The sequence below is a fragment of the Lepidochelys kempii genome, chromosome 2, assembly GCF_965140285.1.
Source record: "Lepidochelys kempii isolate rLepKem1 chromosome 2, rLepKem1.hap1, whole genome shotgun sequence".
In the NCBI taxonomy this organism is placed as follows: domain Eukaryota; kingdom Metazoa; phylum Chordata; order Testudines; family Cheloniidae; genus Lepidochelys; species Lepidochelys kempii.
In genome coordinates, this window is record NC_136381.1 from 119,005,798 (window position 1) to 119,018,205 (window position 12,408).

Below are 12,408 nucleotides of genomic sequence, written 5' to 3' on the forward strand. Positions count from 1 at the left end.
AGAGATTATTTCCCTCCCCTGCAGAATAATTGATTCTGATGTGAAGGTGAAGGGAAGCTGCAATTACACCTTTCGCTCACCAGGGATTGATGTGATGCCGAAGAGAGGGCAGCTGGCTCATGGGCCAGAGCAGCCAGCCATGAAGGGGGAGGGGGCAGAGGCTGCCTTCCTCAAAGGGCCCTGTCTGTAAAGCCAAGTATGAAGGCATGGGATATGGGGGCACGGACAGAGCAGGGCACATAAGGCTGCTGGATGGGGAAAATCACACAGACTGGGGTTCAGAAGCGCTGGGAGGGACCAGACCAGGGCAGGGACACAGGAGCTAGTAGGGTGACAACATTGAACCAGGGGCTGAATGGGAGCTGGAGTACGGGCCATGTGAGGACAGGACGGAGGGAGGACGGAACTATGCCTGGCTGAGTGGGGGGGCAGGGACACACAGAGACAGGGGCAGCTGTGTCTGGCTGGGGGAGGATGCAGAGACACATGGGGACATGTGCAGATATGCCTGGCTGAACGGAGAGTGGGGGTGCAGGGACACATGGGTCAGGGACATACGTGCCTGACTGAATGGGAGAGTCTAGGGGTTAGCCAGAATCTGCATGGATGAGGCTCCCCGACAATCCCTCCCCCACCAAAAAAAAACCTGTTCCTTACTTCTCCCACCTATACCCAAATAATTCTCCAGGTTCACCCCAGGCTCCTTCCCAGCAATTACCTCCCTCTCCCTTGGCCCCTCCATGAAACCTGACTTCCCCAAACCTTTGCACTGCTTCTGAGGGGTGCAGGAAATACATTTCTGTATTGTAATTTAAATGACTACTCAAAGTTCAGTATTAATATGCCTAGTAAAAGATTTATTTGCCAAAAAACATTTCCTGAATCTTTTTTTGTTGTCCGTATTGTTACAGACATACTTGCTGACAGGTATTTTGAAATAATTTACAAAAATAATTGAAATTGGCATGATTATATTGTGTTATTTTGACAAATAAAATATGCAGAATTTTAAAATATTGTGCTCAGAATTTTTAATTTTTGGTGCAGAATTCCCCCAAGAGTATCTTACTTACTATTCCACCCACATGTGTATTCAAGGCTAAAACTTTTAAAAGTATGTATATTATTTTCAAATGATAAAATGCATAATCTGTATGTTTCTGTTTCAAAGGACTGTACAAGGCACCTGATTAAGCCATTCTTGCACTATCCTATATGGATTGATTTATTTAGCAGTGTTAATCTTTCTTCCTAAGTGTGCACATAGCTTGGCATATAAAGAATGTAAATACTACGAAAGCAAAGGCTTTTCTGTCAAGTGGCAGAAATGAGTATAAGGACCAGGATAAATTAAGAAAAGGACAATTTAGAATGAGTATCAGAAAAACCTTCCTAACAGCAAGCCACATGAATCTGCTTATCTGTCTCCCAAGTAAAGGGTGAAATCTTTGGACACTTAAAGCTGGACTGCACAAAATACTATATGATTATTTAAAATAAACAGTCACTCTTGACTGAAAGTAGGCAAAAAATTTTCCTGGCAATCACATCAATTAAAACAAAAATTAATAGCTCCCTACAGGGGTGGAGGAAGGGAGACCCTGTCCTGCTCATACCCTCAGCTATACACGGACTTAATTTTCTTCTTACTTTACTCACACAATGAGGAACACAGAATTTTGGATGAACAAAATGAGTCGCAATTATTCTGGACTCCAAACAACAAAAGGGAATGTATATAATACCCTTAATAGTGTTGAAGAGATAAGCTCATCAGGCAAGCTTCAACCCACAGAATCAGAAATAACTATAGGCATGCCTACACTGGGAAATTTACAAGCATAACTATACCAGATTAATTATATTGATTTGGGGGAACAGGATTGCATTTAACATAAAATTCAACAAAACCATTATAGTTATGCAGGTAAATTTCCCTGTGTAGACAAGTCCTAAGCCTCTACTGCAGTCCACTTCAGGAAAGATCTTTCCCCAGAATAGTAATATCGGTTGCAGCAGTCATTAGAAGTGATGCCAGACTCAATTTGACTTTTGTTACATTTGTGATGCTACTTGTTCTCATGTCTGGCTTGACCATGTCATGAAACTTCTAAACTTGAACCTTCTAATAACTGCCACCATCCTGTCAATATTGCTTCAATTTTTTACAATTGTGTCAATATGGCAAATTTTGAACATTACCACACACTGTATTATCATACAGTTATAGTTCTTATAACTGCTTTTCCACAAGCTTCTTATATAACCTCACTCAATTTTATACTCTGCACATCCTGAGTCTGATAAAACTCTGGATGACAGTTTTTTCTCCCATTTTATTCTATTTAGAAGCTGAAATGGGTTCATTCATAGTTTTTATGTATTATTTATTAATTGCAACCCTATCCCCCAACAATCACTCATACAACACTAAGCTTACATTGTTAAAATTTAAGTCAGAAAACAGAAAAGATTAAAAAAGCAACAGTAACTCTGCCATACTGCATATATCATTATATTGTATATGTTTTATTATATATACAGTAAGATACACATTTAACCAGGAAGCTGTATTATGCACATTGTGAAAGTTAAAATATTTGTTGGGTAAGTTAAGATTTACATTTCCTGTCTTTAACTGTGCAAATGTAACACTTTAATTACTACATTTATTAATTTTGCAATTTACATAAATACATGCCCTAACAATAAATAAGACTAATATTTGCCACCAATAAGTCATTCTGAAGCAATATATATACCCTAACTATTTTCTAGCCAGGCTATTTAAACATACTTAAGCTAGCACTGCTATTCTGTAGTTGTTTTTTAAACTGCATATTAGACTTAGACAGTAGTATATTTTAGACTGCAATAAATAAACGCAGACCTTAAAAATCAACGTACCCACTTGTCCTAGCAAGGGAAGGAACCTACATTATCCCTTTCTGCAGAATCTAAACTTCTATTTAAAAAAGTTTCTGGACCTTATGACTGACAAAGATAACCTTCCACCAAGGCCTTGTCTAGATGAGGATAAAAGGTGTTTTCAAAAAATTATGTTAGCTAACACACTTAAACTTTATTGTAAACAAAGCAAATCCTATTTTAACATGTCGTCATGTAGGTGGTTGACTTAGGGATCACACAACTTGCCCTGCGTAAGCTAGGATTTTAAAACGTGTTAGCCAACACTTTAAAAGTTTAGACAAACACAAATAGTAACAGAGTCCAAACCAATGTAGTGTTATCCTCCTGAGTTTGAAGACAGACTGCTCCAGTGCCTCTGCTGTTGCTATTAGTTTTGCCAAGTGAAGGTAGAGTGAAATTAACAAAACTATTTTATGTCTGGTATTGAAAATCCAGGGGACAGCATCAGAGGCAAATCCTAGAGTTATTGACTGGGGAGGAAAACCCAAGAAGTAAAGGCTGGGAGAAGTGTAGAATAACAGAAGTCTCTCTCCACCACTACCCATTTTAGCAGACAAGAGGCTTTTGAGGATGCTGGAAAAACACAAAGTACCTTTTATATTTCTACAGCTAAAGGGGAACGGAGGTCCAAATACAGAAGACACCTACTAGCCAGAGGTTTATATGAAAGATGGAGCTTTCAAATAGGGTCCAAAGATAGCCCTGGTATAAATCCCACTACTGTTCCCCTTACCAAGAGCTAAAACTTAGTTAACAATTCTTTTTAATACAAGTGATGGAAAAGTCCAGATTACTTTCCAATAGCTGTATTGGTTCTTTAATTTTAACAGGAGAAAAATGATAAAAAGCTGTAACAATTTTAGTCAGTAACAGTTATTACTTTGAGAACTAAACAGCCAGTATAGCTACAAGTGAGCATATCAGCAGAGTTAAAAACATACTACTTATATATGTGAACATCTGACTACAGCCACACCTCAATCACATATTTTCTCTATATATTCTTTCCCATTACCACTGATTATCAAGGTACTTGTATGTAAATGAGCAGCTCTCTATTTCTTATCAGCTTCTTCCACATGCTTGTGAATTTGTGACAGCAGCAAATTTTGTCGGAGAAAGTGGAGAAACTGGTCATAACAAGAGAAACAAATTTTACACTACATCTGCCTCAATAGATGCCAAAAAGGAAAAAAAATCTAGTTTACAACTTTTTAAAATTCCTAGTGGCAAATTGGAATTTGAATAGAAAAAGCTACAATCCAAATCAGACACTGCTATTCAAGAGGTTCAGAGAGGAAGCAAGAACTATATGGTATGATTAAGGCTGCAAGTTTGTGACGGAGGTCATAGATTCCATGACCTCAGTGACTTCTGCAGCCGCCAGTACGCCTGGCCCAGGTGCCGCCTGAGCATCTCAGGCAGCCCCTGCGCCACCGCACCCACCTCCCCCAGCAGCAGCAGGAGTTTGGGTGTGGAAGTGGGCTCAGGGCTGGGGCAAGGGAGGGTGTGAGGGCTCTAGGCGGTGCTTAGCTTGGGGGGCTCCCCAGAAACAGCAACATCCCCCTCCCTCAGCTCCTAGCTCGGGGGCATGGCCTGGCAGCTCTGCACATTGCCTCCACCTGCAGGCACCGGCCCCACAGCTACCACTGGCCATGGTTCTCAGCCAATGACAGCTGCTGAGCTGAAGCTCAGGGCTGAGGCAGTGTGCAGGGCTGCCTGGCCACACCTCCGCCTAGGAGCTGAGGGAGGGGGATGTCTCTGTTTCCAGGGAGGTGTGGAATATCCAGCCCCTGCCCACCCAGGCTGTGCACCCCCTGGACCTCTCCCCCCGAGCACCCGCGGCATCCCCTGGGCCACCCCCACTCCCCCCCAGAGCACCTGCAGCATCCCCTCAACCACCCCCCACCAACCATGACACACTCTCCCTCCCCCACAGGATTTAGTCAGGGTATATAGTACAAGTCAGACAGGTCACAGGCTGTGAATTTTTATTTACTGCCTATGATCTGTCCATGTCTTTTACTAAAAATACCCAAGACTAATACATAGCCTTAAGTATGATTAATAAGTGTAGAAATATCAAAAATGACTTCTTCATTGGAAGATATAATCATAATATTTTCTACTAGCAAGATAGTGAGTGTAGTAGTTTCTTAATATTTTAATAGTACTACATAATCTTATTAAAAAGCAACAATACAACAAAAACAGCTATATTAATTCGTGCTGCACTGGATAAATCTTTTTTTTGGTCTGGACAATGAAATTAGGTACCAGTCTAACAACATCATGTGGGTCACTCTGTGGTTGACCTTACTTTTCATGTTGTGATACGTAATAAGTAGGGCTGTCAATTAATAGCGATTAACTCAAAACAAATTAACTCAATTAAAAAAATTAATCACAATTATTTTCAATTTTAATTGTACTGTTTAACAATAATAGAATACTAATTGAAATGTATTACAAATATATTTGGATGTTCTATATTTTCAAATATATTGATTTCAATTACAACACAGAATACAAAGCATATAGTGCTCACTTCAAATATTTGTAATAAAAATAATATAAACGTAAAAAGATAAACAAAAGAAATAGTATTTTCCAGTTCATCTCATACAAGTAATGTAGGGCAATCTCTTTATCATGAAAGCGCAATTTACAAATGCAGATTTTTTTTGGTTACAAAACCGCACTCAATATCAAACCAATGTAAAACTTTAGAGCAGGAGTTCTCACAACCAATTTTTTGGTGGCCTCAGAGTGCAGCCACCAACTCTTGCTGGTTGTCAACTCTGACAAATTATCCTAAAATACTAAATTAACAAATAAATATGCATATATACATGTCCAAAACATTGGAATTGATTTATGTAGGGTTGTTGTTTTTTGCAGACTCAATAAAAATAATTTGGAGTTGTATTTTGGTGCCCCTGGCCCCCACTACCTCCCTCACCCCCCTGCCCCAACCCCCCATTGCCCCAGACTCCCTTCTGAAGGCCTTCACCCCAGGCTCACCCCACTCCTTGCCTCTTGACCACAACACCCGGTAAGGCCAGTCCTGCTGAAGCCCAGAGCCAGAGCCCCACGGCTGGAGACAAGAGGGTGTGGCCTGGAGCCCAACGCCAGAGCCCTGCCACCCCGGTTATGCTAAAACCCGGAGCCTGGAGCCTGGCAGCTGAAGCTGGGCAGGGACGCTGAAGCTCACCACCAGAGTCCTATGGCTTGAGTGTGTGTGTGTGGGGGGGGATGGGACGATGGGACTGAAGCCCACCGGCGGAGGCTCCAGCTGAACCAGGGGATGGGGGCTGAAGCCTGCCCCTGGAGCCCCTAGGTGCTGCAGGGAGGGACCGCTGCTTTGCCTCCTCCCTCATTCATCTCTGCACAAGAGGCTGTCGTGACCACAGGAAAAACCACTGGTGGCCGCATTTGAGACACGCTTCTTTAGAGCCTACAAGTCCACTCAGTCCTACTTGTTCAGTCAATCGCTAAGACAAACAAGTTTGTTTACATTTACAGGAAATAATGTAGCCCACTTATTTACAATGTCGCCTGAAAGTGAGAACAGGCATTCGCATGGCACTTTTGTAGTCAGTGTTGTAAGGTATTTACGTGCCAGTTAGGCTAAACATTCAGAGAAGCAATCAAGGGCTGTTTATAAAGTGGTGGTAATCCAAACTCTTCTCTATGGCTGCGAGACTTGGGTGACCTACAGATAACACTTGAAAAACCTGGAACACCAGCACTTTCTTCAGAAGATCCTCAATATAAAGTGGGAGGATCATCGCACTAATGTCAGTGCCCTCACAGAGAACAATATCTTCAGTGCTAAGGACCTACTATCCAGCACCAGCTGAGGTGGAGCGGGCAGTGTGTGCGCATGCCTGATGTATGCTTACCGAAACAACTGCTGTATGCCCATCTTCCCAAAGGAGAAAGGAAATGGGGAGGACAAAATAAATGCTTCAAAGACACCCTCAGGATAACATCAAAAGGTGTGGCACACACTGGGAGACAGCAGCCCAGGATAGGGATAACTGGCAAAGACTTGTCAGAGAGGGAACATCCACTTTTGAGGAAAATTGCCTTGCCCAGGTTGCAGAAAAACGCCAGAAAAGAAAGGAAAGACAGCTGTCACGCAGCAATGGCGGCCCAACCCTGTCTTCCAACACCACCTGCAACGTCTGCCAACGAGCCTGTGGCTCAACAATCGGACTTCGCAGTCACCAAAGGACCCATGAAAAATAAAACCTGTGAAAGAGATCATCCTCAACCTCGAGGGATAGCCGACAACGCTAAACACTCATATGCCCCTTCATGCTTCAGCCACCATTCCAGAGGACATGCTTCCATACTGATGACACTTGTTAAAAATATAAGGCATTAATTACATTTGTGACTGAACTCCTTGGGGGGAGAATTGTATGTCTCCTGCTCTGTGGTTATACTACATTCTGCCATATATTTTGTGTTATGGCAGTCTTGGATGATGACCCAGAACATGTTGTTTGATTTAAGACCACTTTCATTGCAGGTTTGACAAAACGCAAAGGTACCAACGTGAGATTTTAAAGATAGCTATAGCACTCGAGCCAAGGTTTAAGAATCTGAAGTACCTTCCAAAATCTTACAGGGACAAGGTGTGGAACATGCTGTCAGAAGCCTTAAAAGAGCAACACTCCAATGCAGAAACTACAGAACCCAAACCACCAAAAAAGGAAATCAACTTTTTGGTGGTGACATCTAAACTCAGATGATGAAAATGAACGTACATCAGTGCACTCTGCTTTGGATCATTATCAAGCAGAACCCGTTATCTGCCTGGACGCATGTCCTCTGGCGTGATGGTCAAAGCATGAAGGGGCATATGAATGTTTAGCATATCTAGCACATAAACACCTTGCAACGTCGGCTACAACAGTGTCACGGGAATGCCTGTTCTCACTTTCAGGTGACATTGTAACTAAGAAGTGGGCAGCATTATCCCCCATAAATGTAAACACTGTTTATCTTAGTGATTGGCTGAACAAGTAGTAGGACTGTGTGGACTTATAGGCTCTAAAGTTTTACATTGTTTTATTTGAGTGCAGTTATGCAAAAAAAAGTCTACATTTGTAAATTGCACTTTCACAGTAAAGAGATTGCACTACAGTACTTGTATGAGAACTGAGAAATACTATTTATTTAGTTTATCTTTTTTACAGTGCGAATATTTGTACTAAAAATAATATAAAGTGAGCACGGTACATTTTGCATTCTCTGCTGTAACAGAATTCAATATATTTGAAAATGTAGAAAACATCCAAAAAAAATTAAATAAATGGTAGTCTGTTATTGTTTAACAGTGCAATTAAAACTGTGATTATTCGCAATTCATTTTTTTAATCATTTGACAATCCCAGTTATAAGCTTTCATTACTTTGTATACAAAAGTAACGCACGAACTGGGTTGGAAAGGAAAGTATATCAGTTTCCTTCACTCTACTGTAGATAGTGATCTGACTGCTATTTTCCTTTATGCACTCCTGATTTAGAAGTCTGCCATAAAATTGACTGGTGCTTGTATTAAATTGTCAGAAGTGTTTCTTTGTATAAGAGAGTATGTAAACTGAATCAGCCAAATATTTCCAATTTGAAAGACTGATCTTTTATTTCACATAGTTCACATGTGGACTCATAAAGGCTAGAAACTTTTATAAAATAACATTTTAAAAAATCTGCGGATGAGTATGATATAAGTATTGGTATCTCTCATGGAGAGAGTGGGTATTTCAGAAACTTCTTTTCCAGTTCTTTTTTAAATGAACAGTGGATTTTCCACTAATCTCTTTGGAAAATTACTCCAGACTAATAGATTTCACCATGAGAAAGATTTTCCTGATATTCATGTTAAGAGTTCCTTTATTTTAACTCTATTACTTTTTGTTGCAGTTCTCTGTACTACCTTAAACATTTCCTCCCACTCCTTGCTGTGTATTTACTTTATATATTTGTCACAGTTGTTACATTACCTGTCTTTTTCTCCCTCCTTCTCCATCACTGATTACTCAAACTATACATAGTTTTTTCTTTTACTCTTTCCATGCATGCAAATTTCTATGCAAGCAGATCTTCCCCTATAATTTTTGGTATGCACAAAATGCTCTCTACAAAATTAAGGTTTTGTTTATAATTTTCTAGCCCTTCTGACTATCAGAGATCTGTCTATATCAGAAAAGTTTTCACAAATGCACTATTGTAATTTCATTAAGTAGTTACACCAGAGCAAACCCTAATGTAGGTTTCAGAGTAACAGCCGTGTTAGTCTGTATTCGCAAAAAGAAAAGGAGTACTTGTGTCACCTTAGAGACTCACCAATTTATTTGAGCATAAGCTTTCGTGAGCTACAGCTCACTTCATCAGATGCATACTGTGGATAACGTAGATATGCTTCACTGAAATAAAGCAATATTTAACCCCCATGTAGTATGTAATATGCTTCTGTCCAAATCTGCAGACAGACAAAGGCTATGTTCGCACTCTCGTCATTAAAACTTTTGCCACTCAAGGGTGTGAAAAAACCACACCCCTGAACAACAAAAGTTTTAACGGCAAAAAGAACTGGTGTGAACTGCGCTTATCTGGCAGCGACTCTCTCCCGGCGACAAAGCTAATACCCCCTCATTTGAGGTGGTTTTATTTTGTCACCAGGAGAGCTCTCTCCCAGTGACAAAGAGTGGCTACCCTGAGCACCTTACAATGGTGTGGCCGCAGCGGCACAGCCATGCCATTGTAAGATGCGCTGTATAGACATAGCCTGAAACAACAAGTTTTAGGGCCTAATTCAGAGATTATTCAAATCAGTGGAAGCCCTTCCATTAACTTCAATAGGCAGGGAATTAAACTCGGAGAAGTGTCAACCACTACATTCATCTCAACAGTGATCACCAGGAAGCCACGAATGAGAATTAAAGGTCAGCATTAACCACTTAGCAGAAACCACCGAACTAACAGGTTCAAGTATATCCAGGGGGTTATATTTTCCATTCATTCTAATGCACAATCCACATGAATTTAAGGCCATGTCTATACATATAGCGCTGCAGTGGTACAGGTATACCGGTACATCTGCAGCACGTGTAGTGAAGATGTTCTATGCCTATGGAGAGAGCTCTCCCATCGTCATCTCCCATCCCATCAAGAGTGTGAAAAAACCCCCACCTCTGCGAGTGGCATAAGCTATGTTGGTGGGAGAAGCTCTCCCACCAACATAAGGCTGTGCGCATGAGTGCTTATATTGGTGCAACTTATGTCACTCAGGGGAGTGGAATATTCACGTCCCTGAGTGACATAAGTTTTGCCGGCATAGGCTGTAGTGTAGACATAGCCCTACAAATTTTAGCTACAAATGTATGTTCTAGTACATGGATGGGCAAACTTTTTGGCATGAGGACCACATCTGGGTGGGGAAATTGCATGCAGGGCATGAATGTAGGGCTGGGGCAGGAGGGAGTGCGGGAGCGGGTGTGATGTGCAGGAAGGGGCTCAGGGCAGGGGGTTGGGGTGCAGAAGGGGCGTGGGGTGTGGCAGTGGACTCAGGGCAAGGGTTCAGGGTGCAGGATGGGGATCAGGGCAGGGGTGTGGGCTCCGGCCCAGCGCCACTTACCTGGAGCGGCTCCAGGGTGGCAGTGGCGCTGTGCCACTAAGGCAGGCTCCCTGCCTGCCCCGGCCCCAAGCCACTCCCAGAAATGGCCGGCACCACATCCCTGTGGCCCATGGGGGTGGGGTGCAGGGAAGCAGAGGGCTCCAAGCGCTGCCCTCACCTGTGGGTTCCAAACCCAAAGCTCCCATTGGCTGGGAACAGGGAACCGTGGCCAATGGGAGCTTTGGGGGCGGTACCTACAGGCGAGGGCAGCACGCGGAGCCCGCTGCTCCCTCTGGGACGTGGTGCCGGCAGCTTGCAGGAGCAGCACGAGGCCTGCGGCGTCACACGAATGGCAATCCTGCGGGCTGGACCCAAAGCCCTGAGGGGCTGAATACGGCACATGGGCCTTAGTTTGCCCACTTCTGTTCTAGTAAGTTCTACTCCCAACACAGAACTTTTCTGTCAGTCTCTATCTCCACACTATCCCAGGAACCTTATACGAATTGACATTTGTACCATTTGTCAACCTTTAAATTTACTGTTTTGAACCTTTATCTGCTGACTGATGTTTCTCAGTCTGATGCAGAGAAAGACTAGGACTTCAGTACACAATTTAAATCAGCAGAAAGTTTGGCAGGTTCTGTCTCCAAAGCATGTGGACTCTTGGTCCCCAATGAGACAGAAGAAAACAGAATAGTGGTAGGAGGAGTCACAGAATGTAAAAGGATGGAAACTGGAAAGCCAGGAAGAACACCAAGCAGAGAGAACCCTCGACTTGATCTTCCATATTAAGATGTGCCCCCACCACCACTCAAACACTCCTGTGTTCTCCCAACCTAAGCACCTGCTCCCAAAAATCCTCATGCCCTCCTTTGCTTTCATCATCTTTTCCTCTGACTTAAAAGGCTGAAGGGACCCCAGGGCCCATCAACCCTGCTCGTTGTTTTGCTATCCTGACTGCTTCAGGGGAACATGATACCTTCTCGGCACAGCCTGATCCTATTGCTTCTCCAGTGCACCCAGGCCCTGTCAAACATAAGGAAGCAAGAGAACAGAATTCAGCTCTCTTGCATAGGAGGGCAATGTACTAACCGGAGACAAAAACAAGCAGACAGACAGCCCCCATAATTTAAATAAAATAATCTTGAAGAATTTAGGTAAATATTTCAGTTAATGAAAGCGTTGTGTGCATTGTACTCAGTCACCAGATTTTGGGCTCCTGTGCTGGGTTTTGCATAGTGTTACGGAATTTCTATGAAGTTTTGTACAGAACAACAGGCACTAAAATAACCTAATTAAAAACTCCTGTCTTATAATACCAACTGGAAAATGTTGGAATAGGACCAAAGAGAGAAAGAAGATAATAAATAAATAAACAGTCCAGCAAACTCTTGCTAACTAAATTCTATGGATTCTGGCAAAAAATCCCAAAGTAGTTCTGATGGGAGGGGTGTTGCCCCAATTTTATAAGATTAGAATATCACAGATTGGGCAAAAAGGTTTAAGTAAGCTAACCTTTTATATATACACCCATAGAGAATACTTTTCATAGATATTTAGGCCAGAAGGGACCATTATGATCATCCAGTCCGACCTCCCGCACAATGCAGGCCACAGAATTTCACCCACCACTCCTAAAAAAGACCTCACACCTATATCTGTGCTATTGAAGTCCTCAAATTGTAGTTTGAAGACCTCAAGGAGCAGAGAATCCTCCAGCAAGTGACCCGTGCCCCATGCTACAGAGGAAGGCGAAAAACCTCCAGGGCCTTCCAATCTGCCCTGGAGGAAAATTCCTTCCCGACCCCAAATATGGCGATCAGCTAAACCCTGAGCATATGGGCAAG

At 42.5% G+C, this 12,408-nt stretch overlaps 1 protein-coding gene across 6 annotated transcripts in view; it reads right to left on the reverse strand.

Annotated features, from left to right (window-relative positions):
• The window catches only part of PRP4K (pre-mRNA processing factor kinase PRP4K), a 50,557-nt gene that overhangs the window by 34,724 nt on the left and 3,425 nt on the right, over positions 1-12,408 (reverse strand). The window lies entirely within an intron of this gene.